The following is a 15873-nucleotide window of genomic DNA, read 5'->3' on the forward strand; positions in this document are numbered from 1 at the left end:
AAACTCACCCTCCTGTCCCAGATTGGCTGGGAGGGAAGAAGGTAGAGACCCAGAGTGGGAGAGAGAGGCAGCAATGTCCTGAAAACTATTGTGTTCGAGCCTTGGTCCGGGAAGATCCCTCATGACGAGGAGCAACTAAGCCGGTGTGCTACAACTACTGAGCCTGCGCTCTAGAGTTGAGCCCACGAGCCACAACTACTGGGCCCAAGTGCCACAACTACTGAAGCCTACGCACCTAGAGCTTGTGCTCTGCAACAAGAGGAGCCACTATAATGAGAAGTCTGCACACCACAATGAAGAGTAGCCCCTGTTCGCCACAATTAGAGAAAGCGCACGCACAGCTACAAAGACCCAACACAGCCAATAAATATATAAATAAATACATAAATAAATAGATGATATAACTGAAAACCATTGTGTGCCCCTGACTTCTGAGAGGAGAGATTGGCCCAGCTCTCTCACGCAGCCTTCTCCCCTCTCCCCAAAATATGTTGGGGAAGCACGTTAGCCTGAGTCGCAAAGGGCAATCCTTGGAGACCCAGAGAGAGTGCAGATAAGGCAAGATCTCTGCTTTGTCCTCTTCGACTCTCTCCTTTGTAGGGATGGGAACACACTGGGCAACTTTCCAAACCTTGTGCAGCTATTTAACAAACAGGCGCCCAGCCGAGGGCTGGAAGCTGGAAGAGGTGGGAAGCTTGGTCTTGGTCAGTTTGTAAAAAATGTGAGCTGGTGCCAGGCAGCTTGGGGAGGGTATGGGGGTGTCAGGGGAGAGGAGCCTGTTCTCCTTTTCTCCTCCACGTGGACCTGCATCAGGGAGGAAGCAGGCTGAGAGCCTAGGGACAGAAACGATGGCAGGCATCCTTGCTCTGCTACATATAGCTGCTTGGCCCTTGGCATGTTATTTAACCTTCCCAACTTCAGTTTCCATATCTGTAAAGGGAAGATCATAACCCCTTATCACAAGATGACTACAAGAATTAAACAAGGGTGAGGGGAGGACAAAGGGGGTTAAAGGGATCAATTGTATGGTGACTGATGGAAACTAAACTTTTGGTGGTGGGCATGCTAGATTTTTGGTAGTGTGTACAGAAGTCAAGTTCTAATGTTGTACACAATTTATATGATATTGTAAATCAATACTACCTAAATTTTAGAAAGAAACAGGATGATATGTGTGAAATGCACAGTATTGGCACATACAAGTACAGCTCAATGATGACTATGGCTGCTACTTGCGGGCTATGTTTGTGATAGCAAAGGAAGAAACAATCTGAATGTCCACCCGTGATGGACTGGTTAAATAACTATGGTAAATCCACATCATAATAATTGGGTATTGTGAGGCTGTAAAATGGAATAAAGAACACTTCTATATACTGCTCTGGGGTGATCTGCAGGATTTATTGTGGGGAAAAAGGCTAGGTGGAAAAAAGTGTAAATAGTGTGCTGTTTATTGAAGAAGTAGGGACTCGTGTTTTGTGTACACGTTTATACTTTTTCTAAAAATTTGTTTATTAGAGTATAGTTGATTTACAATGTTGTGTTGGTTTGTGCTATACAGTAAAGTGTATCAGTTATACATACACCTATATCCACTCTTTTTTAGATTCTTTTCCCATATATGTCACTACAGAGTAATGAGAAGGGTTCCCTATGCTATACAGTAGGTCCTTGTTAGTTATCTATTTTATGTATAGTAGTGTGTATTTATACTTTTTTTAAAAGCAATGGAAGGACAGAACAAAAATGCACAGAGAGTGGGAGATAGGAAGGGGTGGGGAACAGGACTCCGTGCTCGTGTTTTGGATTCTTACTAACAGATTCTTCAATTCTTTCCCTCGAATTTGGTGCTGTTTTTGCCATCATCTTCACCATCCTCAGAAGAAGCAATTTCTATTTACATTATTGGTCTGAATGCTTTGCAAGTAGGGGGACACATCCAATCTTTTCTGCCACTGACTGTAGCCTCAAGAGGAAGTGGTGGTCATTAGTGGTCATCAACCCTTAGGTTTCTCTGTTTAAGGGTAGCTGGTGGACACCATCTCCCTCCCAGACTTGGCATTAATTATTTTTATCTGGCTTCTAATACATTCTCCTCCACATACTTGGGTACATGCAAAATATTTCCTGTAATTAGCAAAGTACGGAACAGGGGCTAAATCTGGCCACCCTCTATTTTTGTGCAATTTATACTCTTAGAATGATTTCTACATTTTTAAAAAATATATATATATATTTTTTTAAGATTTATTTTATTGTTTATTTATTTATTTTTATTTTTGGCTGCATTGCTGCACATGGGCTTTCTCTAGTTGTGGTGAGCGGGGGCTACTCTTAGTTGTGGTGGGCGGGTTTCTCATTGCGGTGGCTTCTCTTGCTGTGGAGCACAGGCTCTAGGCATGTGGGCTTCAGTAGTTGCGGTGCTTGGGCTCAGTAGTTGTGGCTTGCAGGCTCCAGAGCTCAGGCTCAGTAGTTGTGGCACACGGGCTTATTTGCTCTGCGGCTTCTGGGATCTTCCTGGCCCAGGGATCGGACCTGTGTCCCCTGCATTGGCAGGTGGATTCGGAACCAGGGAAGCCCTCTACATTTTTTAATTGTTGAAATAACCTGGAAGAAGAATAACATTTTGTGCCATGTGAAAAATTACATAAATTTTAGTTTCACTAAATAAAGTTTTATTGGAACACAGCCATGCCCATTTGTTTCTATATTATCTGTGACTATTTTCACACCACGAGTTGAGCAGTTGCTTATGGCTGCGAAGCCTAAAATATTTACTACTAGTCCTGGACAGAAAATGTTTGTGTACCCCTGGTCTAGAGCATTAGAGAAGGCCTGGGTTTCAGAAAACCCTGTTGTTTTCTGGAGCCACCTCTAGGTCCTATTTTGCATATCAAAACCCTGTAGAGGTGCCCTGTCTAGACAGGCTTTGAGTATCTATTGTGGGGTTGTTTGGTTTGTTGCTTATTTTTTGTTTTGGCTTGTCCTTTCTTGCTTTTATTGATGAAGAAAAACTAGGTTTCTCACCAAAGCCTACAGAACAATGGCCAACTATGGTTTTGTTTTTAAACATTACCTTAAGCCTGAGGCCCTACAAATATATTTCTAATCAATCATGGAGGGCCATCACTTGTAGGTGACCCCACTTGTCTATTTTTAAAGAAATACTTGCCCCTCTCTTGATTACTCTGGGCCAGAATAATCATCACTAGCTTCTAGCTTGTCGCTCTCGCTTAAAACTAGCAGTCGGTGGACCATTGACTGGAAGTGGTTCCCATTTTCTGCGTTAACATAGCTCTGCTTGTGCTAGGCTACCGTGGACCAGTGGTTCTCAAACGTGATCATCTGTAAGAATTACCCAGAGGGCTTGTAAAAACAGATCTGCCTGCCCCTCTCCCACGCTTCCAGATTCTGATTTAATAGGTCTGGGGTGGGGCCGAGGAATTTGCCTTGCTCATAATTTCTCAGATGCTACTGCTGCTGGTCTGGAGATCAAGTTGGGTAGCAGTGCTGTTGATCCCTGGGGGCTCTCTTATCTGAGCTGGGCTATGTGCTGCCTCCTGTGACAGAGATGTAAATAGGGTAGATCAAACCATTCACCTCCCTTCTAAATTCTAAGTAATTTTTCTCTACCCATATTATTAATATAGTTAGTTATTTATTGAGCACTTACTATATATAAAGAACTTACAACTTTATAGAACTTAAATCTTGGTTAGGAAGCTAGGATATATACTTACAAAGAAAAATAAACCACTGTTTGTTGAGAAAGTTTAATTTAAAAGTTGTTAGCAGCGTCTAAATCTAGAGATGGATTCATTTAGTCACCTGGGAGATATTACTTGCTCTGGGAAGAATTATTGTAATAACCTTTCTTAGTTATGTAAAGGTAAGGCAAGTAGACGCTTAGGCCATTTTTCTTGTTTGTTGACAAAGCTATATCTCTTTCAAAATTCCTTGTTAGGAAGGTGACCAAAGAGGTGCGGGTGTATTTGCCAGGACCCCGGTTGATTTGTCAGGGAGGCTGGTTCTAATAGCAGAGGACTGAGGCTGGAGGCCCCTCAGTCAGCAAGCCCAATACAGGTGCATGATTTGGCAGCACCACCTAAAAGACTGCGTTAAAGAGTTTTAGCTTTCAAGCTAGATTAAAGCTAGCTTTGACCCAGGTCTTAAGTGTCAGAGATTAACTACAGACGAGCATACCTGGTGGGAAAAGTCCTCCCGAGAAGTGTTGCTGTGAGGAGTGAGTCATCGTAGCACTTCTGGGAGCACCTGTTTTCAACTGGTTTAGTATGTGAGCTTGACAGATGTGTTGACACCAGGAAACAAGGGGCCACCTCATTTGAGCCATAGCAGATGAAGTAGTATGTGCTAATCTCACTATAGCAGCATAGAATAGGTAGACGATAGATAGATAGAGATAGAAAGAAAACAAGGAAGGAAGGAAGGAGAGAAGGAAGAAAGGAAGGAAGGAGGAGTTTGGGGGTGGAGCAGAAATTGGAATTCTGCATGTCATTTTGAATAGTTTCATTGCTAATATAAAACAATTTTTAGATAATGAATTTGATTTTTGAAAAATATCAACCTTATACAGAATCACATCAGTAAATATGTTGGGTAACTGATGTGACGAATCCTTTTTTACTGGGGATGAAAACCAATGCAAATATGAAGTAACAAAATTGATGTCTTAGAAATTTGCTTTGATGGCAAAATCAGAAGAAGAGATCCGTGTGAACCATTCTCATCAATGGGGGATAGCTTTGAAATAAAAATGTAATTTACTTTTAAAGCACGCATTCAAAGTTAGTGTCATTGTTTTGAAACTTGGTAAAATAAAGGGAAGAGATCAAGCATTTACCCTGCCTCTCTGTGTGCATTTATGTACCTCAGGAAAAACAAGTAACTGAGGAGGGAAAGTTTCTCCTTATAGAAGACAAAAGGATAGAATTAGAATATGCCAATTTTCTACACCCTCTAATAAATTAATGAATCTAGGGAATTAGCATCATTGGTTTGGTAGCATTACAAAAATAGAGAGACCAGGCATTACATGCCTCCCAAAGGAAGTACACACTGCTCCCTATGAAGTAGTCTTGCCATAAAATCCACATAGAGTGTGATCAAACCTCTAGCTCTAACTACCAATTTAATATACAAACAACAGAAGAACACACACAACACTGCAGAGACTAGTCAGCAAAATCCAGACTGTAGAAAATCCTACCAAGCAAGCCATTCAGTTTCTCCAAATTAACTGCAATGAGAAAACAGCAGATGGAGGGAGAGACTTTTAAAGACATATCATCAATTACAATGTATGGTCTTAACTGGATCCTGGTTCAAATAAATAAAGTACAAAAATAAGTTATAAAGCAATCAGGAAACTTTGAATACTGACTGAACAATTAATGAGAGTAAGAAATGATTGTAATATTTTAGGTGTAATAATGTTTTGAAGTTTTATATATATATATTTTTAAATCCTGATATTTTAGAGAAATATACCCAAGTATTCATGAAATAATAAGATGTCTAGGATTTGTTCCAAAATATTCAGTGGGGGAGTTGTGAGGAAAGGTATAGACAAAACACAATTAGTCATGAGTTGATAATTTTGGGAAGCCAGATGACGGATACATAGAGATTTATTACATTAATCTACTTTTTTATAAGTTTAAAATTTTCCATAAACAAGATTTTTCTTCAGGAAAAATAAAAAAGTAGAAATACAAGACACGTGCACACACACCCCCCCCCATCTGCAAAAAAAGTAGTATTAGAGGAAAAGATATATTTTCTGTTAATTGCAATCTTAAATGCTTGTACTAGAAAGAATAAAAGGCTGAGAATTAAAGATGTAAACATACAATTTAAGATAGAAAAAATAACAGCAGATGAATCCTCCCCCTGCAGAAGTAGAAGAAAGTATATAGTAAAGGTAAGAGCAAAAATGAATGACAACAAGGACCCAACAAAGCCAAAAGCTGACACTTTGAAAAGACTAATCAAATTGACAGACCTCTGGTAAAATTACTCAAGAAAAAGAGAGAGAAGGTACAAATTTTAAATGTTAGGACTGAAAGAGGACATTACTACAGATATAAGAAGAGATCAAAGAAAATAAGAAAGTACTAAGAACAACTTGTCAATATATTTGATTTTAAATGTAATAGTGTACATGTTGAAAAATGTAACTGAGAAAAGCTGACACAAGGAGAATAGAAAGTGCAAATTGTCCCATAATTATTAAAGAATGTGAATTAGTAACTTAAGTTTGTTTTTTTTTTCCACACAGAAAACATCAAGTCCAGATACTTTTTTGAGATGAGTTTCACCAGATGTTCAAGTAACAGGTCATTTCAGTTTTGTAACAATTCTTCCAAGGAAGGGAAAGAGGTTGCCCAACTTACCTGATTAGGTAGTAGACTTTTAATAAGAAACTAGATAATATCCGGATGAAAAAGGAAAATCACTTGCTTATCTCACTCATAAACACAGATGCAAAAAGCCCACACAATGCAAATATGTCATGAACAAACTGAGTTTATCCCCCAAATGTACATTTGATTTAACATAGAAGTTTCATTATTGAAATTATTCCCATCACAGTTTTGAAAATAGCCAACGCCTATTCAAGCTTAAAGAAGAAAAAAAATCTCAGTGAAATATGAATATGAGAAAACATTCTTTATCTCACAAAGAGATCCTTATAAAGGGTCTCTGCGAAAAACCTATTGTGAACAGTTTTCATAATGGTAAAACATTTCAAATTAGAAACAAGATAAGGAAGGTAATTATTACCATTTCAAGTCAACATTCAACATTGACTGGAGGTCTTAACCAGAGCTGTAAAGTGAGATAAAATAATAAAATTTAAAAAGATTGAAATAGAAGAAATAAAACTCTCATTTGCTAATCATATGATTCTATACAAAGAAAACTCAAAAGAATCTATAAACTGAGAGAACTAATAAGGGTAATTACAAAGGTGGCTGGATATAAGATCAAGCGTTTTAAACGCCATTTTATAACTTGGTAACTTTAATTAGAAAGCCTAATTTTCAAAAATACCATACCACTTATAATAATAAGAAATGAAGCAAATCCATTAAAAGATGTACAAAACCTAAATAAATAGGAAAATATATAATATTCATGGACAGGTAGAGTTTAAAACTGTAAAGATATCAATTCTCTTTAAAGTGATCTATAAATTCAAAGTAATCTCAATCAAAACTCCAACACCATTATGTGAGGAATTTGACAAGCTGATTCTAAAATGTATACACGATAACAAAGGGCTAAGAATAGTCAAGACACTCCTGAAGAAGAATGTAAGGGGAGATTTCCCTACCAGATATCACGGCTTGTAATAAAGTTATAGCAAATAAGATAGTGGGGAGGGATAAACCAGGAGTTTGAGATTAGCAGATACACACTACCATATATAACATAGATAACCAGCAAGTTCCTACTGTATAGCACGGGCAACTCTATTCAATGTCCTGTAATAACCTATAATGGAAAAGAATAGGAAGAATGTATGTATATATATAACTGAACCACTTTACTGTACACCAGAAACTAACACAACATTGTAAAACAAATACACGTCAATAAAAAAAAAACAGTTTTTAAAAAAGATAGTATGGAATAGGACAGAGAAAGAAAAAAAAATTGTGCAACTGAATAAAGAGCCCAGATATGAAAAGTAGGCATGGTAAACGGGAAATGAAGGAAATAGTCGATAAATGGTGTTGGTGAATTAATTAACTAGGGAATGAGATCTCCCTTTTATGCCATGCACAAAAATTGATTTTAAATGAATAATAACCTGAATATAAAAAAAATGTTTTGTTTAATAAAATATAGTGTCTTTATGACCTTAGGGAGCAGAAAGTTTGTTTTGAAACATGGAAAAGCATTAGTCATAAAGAACAGGAAAATATTTATAAATTGAACCACATTAAAATTAAGAAGTTCTGTTCATTTAATAATAATTATTTAAAAAGTGAAAATACAAGCCACTAACTGGGGAGGTGGGGAGAGGGCAGGTATTTGCAGCATATTTATTTTAAAAAAGAATTAATATCTAGAATATATAAAGAACTTAAAAAATGGTGACTAAGCACCAAAAAAAATCCATCTTTATTTGTAGTAAGAGAAATACAAATTAAGAACATAGTGAGATATGATTTTATTTATTTATTTATTTTTATTATTTTTTGGGGGGTACACCAAGTTCAATCATCTGTTTTTATACACATATCCCCGTATTCCCTCCCTTCCTTGACTCCCCTCCCTCGAGTCCCCCCCACCCTCCCCGCCCCAGTCCTCTAAGGCATCTTGCGTCCTCGAGTTGGACTCCCTTTGTTATACAACAACTTCCCACTGACTATTTTACAGTTGGTAGTATATATATGTCTGTGCTACTCTCTCGCTTCGTCTCAGTTTCCCCTTCACCCCCCGCCCCCTCCCATACCTCGAGTTCTCCAGTCCATTCTCTGTATCTGCATCCTTGTTCTTGTCACTGAGTTGAGATATGATTTTAAAACCCCTGGATTGGCAAAAATAAAAATTTGACAATACCTAATATTGGTGAGGCAGTGGAACAAGATGAAAAAATGTAAAGATTCAAAAGCAGTTTGAAAAATAAGTTAGCATTATTTTTGTAAAGTCAACTAGCATGTACTTTATAACCAGGTCTAATCCTAGGTATATGCCCTGAAGGAAATGTGTATATACCTTGGAGAAAATATATGCTTTGGAAGAAATGTAAAAGAATGCTCGAAGCAGCCCTGTTTGTAAGGATGGATAGGTAAGTATATGGAAGGATGGATGGATAGGCGGATGGGTGGATTGAGAGAGAGAAGGAGAAAAAAGGTTTATTGACAGGAAAAAAAATAAATTCTGATATGTCCACACAGTAGTGAGTTACAAGAAGCCACAACTGCGCACACTGACATGGATGAATCTTGGAAATATGATGTTGAGGGATAAAAGCAAGTAGCAGAAGGTAGCATAGAGTGTGATACCATTTTATAAATCTCAAAAACAACCAAAATTAAATGAAAGCCCTTCAAAGAGGGAAAGGAAAACACCCTTTTCCACTGTTCCTACTGCTTCACTCTCTTCTGTCTCCTCACTCTCCTCCTTATCCAATTCTTACCCATCCTTCAAGTCTTAGGTCTTCTCCTTGTTATACGTTCCCAGGGCACAATATGGTCCACCTTGATACATAACAGTTCTTGAGCTGACCGTGCTGTACATTTCTTGAAGGTAGAGATTGTGTCTGTTTTACTCACTGCTGAATCCTTATCCCTAGCACAGAATCTGACACACTGATGTGAATAAATGCATAATTAAATCATGAATAAACACATCATGAATGCATAAATGACAAGTGATGTGCAACTGGCCTTTTACATTTGTATTTGCTATTAGTTCAGTGTTTATACCTTGGAGAATGCAAATGAAAGCTGAATTTTTGCCAAGGAGTTCATTATGTAATATTTCACAACATGATTTTAGATCCCATTATCAAATCTTCCTTAGGCCTGGCACCCAAATCTTCTGAAATGGATTGCCAGACTAGCCTACATTTGTCAAAAATTTCATGAATGTAGTGAAGAAGAAAGGTGTGTCATCACCATCCAAAGTGCCAAGAAGAGACTTTTTCACACATTTTGTGATTTAAAAAAAAGTTTAAAGTTGCGATTTTTATCCCTGTCTGCCTGTACTTGGCATAAAGTGAGAGTTAATAGCCTGAATTTTTCTATGGTAATAATAGTGTTGCTCAACAGTTGCTACTTCCCTTGACTCCGACATAAAATATTTTAAGCTGAAAAAGTATGTTAAAATACATTTTTGAAAGCACTCTAAGGAGGGGCTAATTTTTCTAAAAGTAGATTTATAGTAAAACTCCGAAGCCTGGATTTATTGTCACCTAATCTAACAGCAAATACTTTTGAATAAAATATGAATTTAAATATAAGGTATATTGGGATCATATATTGGGATTAAATAATGACAATGTGACAGACATCAGGCTACTTGCTTGAAGACCCAAGCTCTCATTGCAGCTCTGTCTCTAACTAGCCATGTAACTACTAATGAGTCATTTAAACTTTCTGGGCCTTGGCTTCTCCATATATAAAATGAAGAGATTGAACAAGTACCTAAATACACTGAGTCCCCTACATACGAACCTTCAAGTTGCAAGCTCTCAAAGATGCAAACGTGCATTCACATGCCCAATCACGTAAGTTAGTTCACATGTCTGGCACACATTGTCACATGCGTGCATCCTCTACAAGTGTTTATGCTTTTGTGTACTTTACTGTACAGAATTGTAGAGAGCACAGTAGTACAGTATCTTTATTTCTTGCCTGTTCACTTAATGCCAGCCCCTGTGTGTCAGCTGTTGTACTGTAGTACTGTACGTCTCAAGGTAATATACTGTAAGATTAAAAATGTTTATTTTTTCAGTTTGTTTTTTATGTATTATTCGTGTGAAAAGTATTATAAACCTATTACAGTACATTACTATATAGCTGATTGTGTTAGTTGGGTACCCAGGCTAACTTTGTTGGACTTAAGAACAAACTGGACTTAAGAACGCACTCTCAGAACGGAACTCGTTTGTATGTAGGGGACTTAACTATAATTAACAATACCTGGCTGCAAAGATTCAAAATTATGCATGCTACAAAATTTCATTATGTATGTGTTCCAACTTTCTTAAGTTGGAAGCAGTGGCCATCTATTCCAATATTTTTCCTGGCAGGACCAAGGGTCAGTTTTCATTCTTACACTGGAGCTATCACTTTCAAAGACAGAGACTCAAGAGGTTTGTGCTGGTGAAGACCCTTTGTGGGCACTTTATCTCCCCCAAGCTAATGAGCCCACTGGGCTCCTGGGATGGGATATGGACCCCACAGCAGGAAAGGCAGGGTGCTTTCCGGACTGCTCTGTGCAGGAGACAGACTGCCAGAAGTGCTACTGAAGGCATTTTCCACAAGAGCCACCCCATCCTGAGAACAGCAACACTTCTAGTTTTCATTAATTTGAATGCAGCTATGTGAAGTTTAGATTTTGGAGTGTTTATGTTTCTCTCCAAAGAGCTCTTTGAGCACAGAATCCTCATTCTATCACCATAGACAAAAGAAGAGAGAGCTGAGGACATCTGTGCCTTTTCTATAAACAATTCATGTATCAAAGAGCCTTTCTCTGAGAGTCAATTTTCTTCTGTCCCTTAAAGGAAAGGGAATATGAATGGGGGACTCCTTCATAGTACTTTTGAAATTTTTATTTAGGTGGAGAGATGAGTGTCACTTGTCTTTCTAACTGTTTGTCTGGCTTTTCAGGTCTGGTGGGGAACTGTGGGATGAGGGACAGGAGGAGCTAGAACCAAAATCTGGTTTTGGGAATTGGTGCACAGTAATCTACGCAAGCTTCTAGCCTCTCTACCGCTTCACAGTTGTATTCAGTCACTCGGAATGGTCAAAAAAATTCACAGTTAATTTCAGTTACTTCATCCATTTATTTATTGAACATCCACTATGTGTTAGCATTGCCCACAGTGCTGGACAATAATACAATACAATGCAAAATATGATAATTAAAAAAGAGCTGCCCTTCATGAATTGACAATCTATTGAAGGAAAATGATTAATAAACAGAAAATTACAATACAACATAAGTTCAGGTGTGTGTGTGTGTGTGTGCCTGTGTAGTGTGTGAAGTATATATACTTTAAACGTCTCCTGAGAGTCATGAAGATGTTTTGAATAAATGGAAAGACATCCCCTCTTCTTGAACAGAATTTATTCTAAATATAAACATCCTCCCTTAATTCACCTATAAAATTATCACATTCCCACCTAAAAGGCCATCAGAATTTTCTAATTGTTATTTTCAAATATATAGAAAAGTAAATGTTTTAAAATACTCGAGACATTTTTTAAAGCAGACAAAAGAGGAGGGCTCACATATAAAATGCATTTTCAAGCTACTGTAAAATAAATCAATGAACCAGAACAAAGTCCAGAAATAGGCTCAAGAACATGTGAAAAATGAATACATGCTAAGGTGGCATTTCAAAGCAGTGGGGAAATGATGACCCATTTTACATCATTTAGAGATTTAGGAGATATGAAGTTATGGTTCACAGCCAATGTCAGATCTTTTACTGTCTGAGGCTTTAAATGATCTTACTAAACTGATAGATGCTTTTGGATTAATAAGCTCTTGTGCACTCTAATAATTTGGATGGAAAATGGTCCCAAGCTGGCAAAGAGTTTAGTTTATGTCATATTGAGTTAGTCTTCCTCTGGGATTTGATTTTCCAAATTAAAAATGATTACTTCATTTCTTCTTAATTGGTTTATAGTTCGTAAATGATCATAAGTGTCTCTAGTGTGAAAGAATCGCCTTCAGTTAATTTTTTGCATGAAACAGAAAGCTCAATTTTGATCTTTCCAATTTGATTTCAAAGAGTAATTGGAACCTGTAAAATAAATGTTTCGGCCACCAAAACATTTATATACTCAGTTCAATATGTGCCAGAAAGTGGGCAACATGCTGGAAATACAGCAGTGGAAGTACTTGGTTGCTCCTACTCTAGTAGGAATTAAAGCCAAGGGCACAAATGATTATACAATTAAAATATGAAAGGTAGAGAAGGCAGGGCTTCCATCTGGCCTATGGTGGGACAGACTGGGGGTGAATGGAGGTGAATGTCAGGGAACAATTTCCCTAGTAGATGACACCAAACAGTCGTAATTCTAAGTCTGCTATATGTATAGATGCACATAGGATAAAGTTCCTGAATCGCACACACAGATAATTTTTACTATGGCTGAGTCTAGCTAAGGGATAACAAGCCACTGTGTACGGATAATAGTCGGTGGCATTTGCAGACACTCTAATGACTGCTCTTGTTTCTGAGACTCGAATGATGGCACTGTTTCTTCAACACTTACCCCTCCTGGATCTCGGGGAGAAAGACTATATCACATGATGAAAAAAGGAAAAACTTTATGGAGTCACCAGGATTTGGGATCATCCTCTTGTTCTGCCACTCGACTATTTGTCTACCTGAACTAAGCAGCCTACTTCCACTTTCCTATCGACAAACATGGAGTGGTGATACGTATCTGGCTCAGTTGCTGTAAGAATTGCATGGTACCCTGTATTTAAGGCAGAACAATATTTTGGAAGGGTAGCCATTGGCATCTCACTCACAGGAAACCCCCTCCTGCTCGTCCTCCCTTTTACCGTTAACACTGGCCCTGAGGCTGAGGCTGAGGCTCACTGACTCCCCGAGGCCAAATGAAAAGACTGCCTTTGACTCCCAGAATAGATGCTGAAGAACCACAGCAGAAATGAGAGTTTGAGAGCCAAGGTTTTGCTCATAAAATATTTTGTTTGGGTTTGCTTTGGAGGGAGAAACATATTTTTTTGTTTTTGACTGTCAAAAAGGTTAAGGATCTGAAGAACTTAAGGAGATATATTTTGTACCATAAACACGAGGCTTAGAAAGACTCTGCCTAATGGTGTGAGAGCCAGTTTTTGCATCCCCAAAGGCAGAGTTGGAGCATTTGGAGGAGAGGGAGGAGAGTTGAGATAAGAAAGGATGGTGTTCAATGCTGGAGAGGCCCTTTGAGCTGTCATTCTACTCAAGACTTGAGAGAGCAGATTGAAAACTGCAAACAGATTTGGGGGCTCCAAGAGCAGTGAGGACAGGAGCCTTGCCTTCCAAGTAAAGCCTGGGATAGTCCAGAAGCCTTTAGGAACAAGCGGAAGCCAGGCCTGTCCAAGCAGAGAGACTCTACCATAACCCCAGCAAGCTGTGGGACAGCACCCACTGGTGTTCTGGGCTCTGAGAGGGTCCCACAGAGGCCAGTAGAAGATGGAGACTACAAGGGTCTTGATTGCAGGCTTGCTGCTAACATCTGTGGGCTTAGAAGAACCTACAGTTAAGGATACAGGAGCTTTGAGAGTGTGTGATGTGGTATTTGCCCCAATTGTATATATAAACAGCTTTGAGAAGAGCCTGGAATTAGTAGGAGCTCATAAAGGATAAAAAGAAAAGACACAAATAATTAAAATTAGGAATAAGAATGCGTGAATCGTTCCCAGATGCTGAGAAAATTAAAACAGAATTATGAAAAAATACTTTTAAAAAGTCCGTGCTCATTTTAAAAATTTATATTCAATGTATTGATTTCTAGGAAAATATATATGAACAAAAATGAGATCAAAATCTTAATTAACAGATCAATGAACATGAAAGAAATAGAATATATTATCAAAGAGTTACCTCTCCCTTCCCACATAGCAAAATATGCTAGGTCTAGTTTGTTTCAGAGTTGAATAATTTCAAACCTTCATGTAGACTTTGTTACTTAAGCTTTCAGAATATGAAGAAAGACAGCTTCTACGTTCTCTTTGTGAAGCCAATAATGATAAAATTAGTTTAGGAAAGGGAAAGTACAGATTAATCCCACTTATTGGTGCAAAAATGCAAAATAAAGTACCAATAAAGAGAATCCAGCAGTATATCAAAAGAATAATACACCTTGTCAAATGGGTATTATTCAAGAAATTTAAGAAATGTTCAATATTTTTTAAAAAAGATTAATATAATTCCCAACTTCAAGGTTAGAGGAAAATATGTGATCTGAATAGATGTTGAAAAGACATTTGACAAATGTATCAGCCATTCCAAATGCTTAGAAAATATTGCAGAAAACAGAAAGAGAAAGACATGTTTTAATATGATAAAAGCATACAGTTTAAACTTACAGCATCATTATGCTTAATGGTGACACATTAGACAAGGAGGTCTGCTCTTCCACTATTACTTAACATTGTTCTGGAAGTTCAAACCAGCGCAATAAAACAAAAGAACAAGACAGGAAGTAGAAACTATGTAAAGGTGGCAACTGCCTCACTATTTGGAAAGGAAATTAAACTGGAGCTTATCTTCCTCTTTATATCAAAATAAATTCTGTACATATTAAAATTTTAAGTATTAAAAACCCCATAAAATAACTAACAATTATCTTTTATAATATTGGGTGAGGAAAGCCTTCCTAACTATGACACAAAAGCACAAAATCATAAGGAAAGAATCAATGGATTTAACTACATTTAAACATAAAGCTTTTGTGGAGACAAAAAAATTGCACCATCAGTAAGCCTGAAGAACTGGAGACAAAGTAACACAATACTGGACATCCCAATAGATAAAAGGCAAAGAGCAGGTAGCAGAGAGAGAAAGGGTTTTCACATTTGAACAAAGTATATCGCATGTTACATTTTCCTTTTGCAAATGAAAATAAGATAGTTGGCTATGAGATGGATAAAATTAGATTGTCCCTGTGTGGGTGAGAGTGTGGTAGGACTTTAATTTATCTAGCTTTGGTAGGGGTATAAATTAGCATAATTTTTTTTTCTTTTGCTGTGCCATGGGCCTGCAGGATCTTAGTTTCCAGACCAGGGATCGAACCCCAGGCCCCGGCAGTGAAAGCGCCGAATCCTAATCACTGGACCACCAGGGAATTCCCAGCATAACTTTTCTGAAGGTCACCCCCGAAATATTTATCAGACTTTAAAATACAAATACCCCATATCTTTGGGTAAGGGAGAAAATTTGTACAAATGGATACTCTTTTGCAGTAGCTACTAAAGCTGCTCATAAACATAACTTAGGACTCAGCAATTCCTTTCCTAGGTATATAGCCAGAAAAAAGTGTGTATATATGCACCAAAAGACATCTATAAGGATGTTCTTAACTCTAGCCTAGATATAGTCTAAATTTCCAGGAGAATACGTAAGTATATTTTAGTATTTCATACAATGGA

The 15873-nt window shown here is 37.7% G+C and overlaps 1 long non-coding RNA gene across 1 annotated transcript in view; it reads right to left on the bottom strand.

Moving 5' to 3' along the window:
* Nucleotides 1-2285: 2285 nt before the first annotated feature.
* The window catches only part of LOC130835762 (uncharacterized), a 103981-nt gene continuing 90393 nt past the window's right edge, over nt 2286-15873 (bottom strand). Inside the window, exon 3 of the long non-coding RNA XR_009049026.1 lies at nt 2286-2607. This is a non-coding gene — a long non-coding RNA (uncharacterized LOC130835762). The remainder of the gene's footprint in view (nt 2608-15873) is intronic.

Source organism: Hippopotamus amphibius, chromosome 14 (genome assembly GCF_030028045.1).
Source record: "Hippopotamus amphibius kiboko isolate mHipAmp2 chromosome 14, mHipAmp2.hap2, whole genome shotgun sequence".
In the NCBI taxonomy this organism is placed as follows: Eukaryota; Metazoa; Chordata; class Mammalia; order Artiodactyla; family Hippopotamidae; genus Hippopotamus; species Hippopotamus amphibius.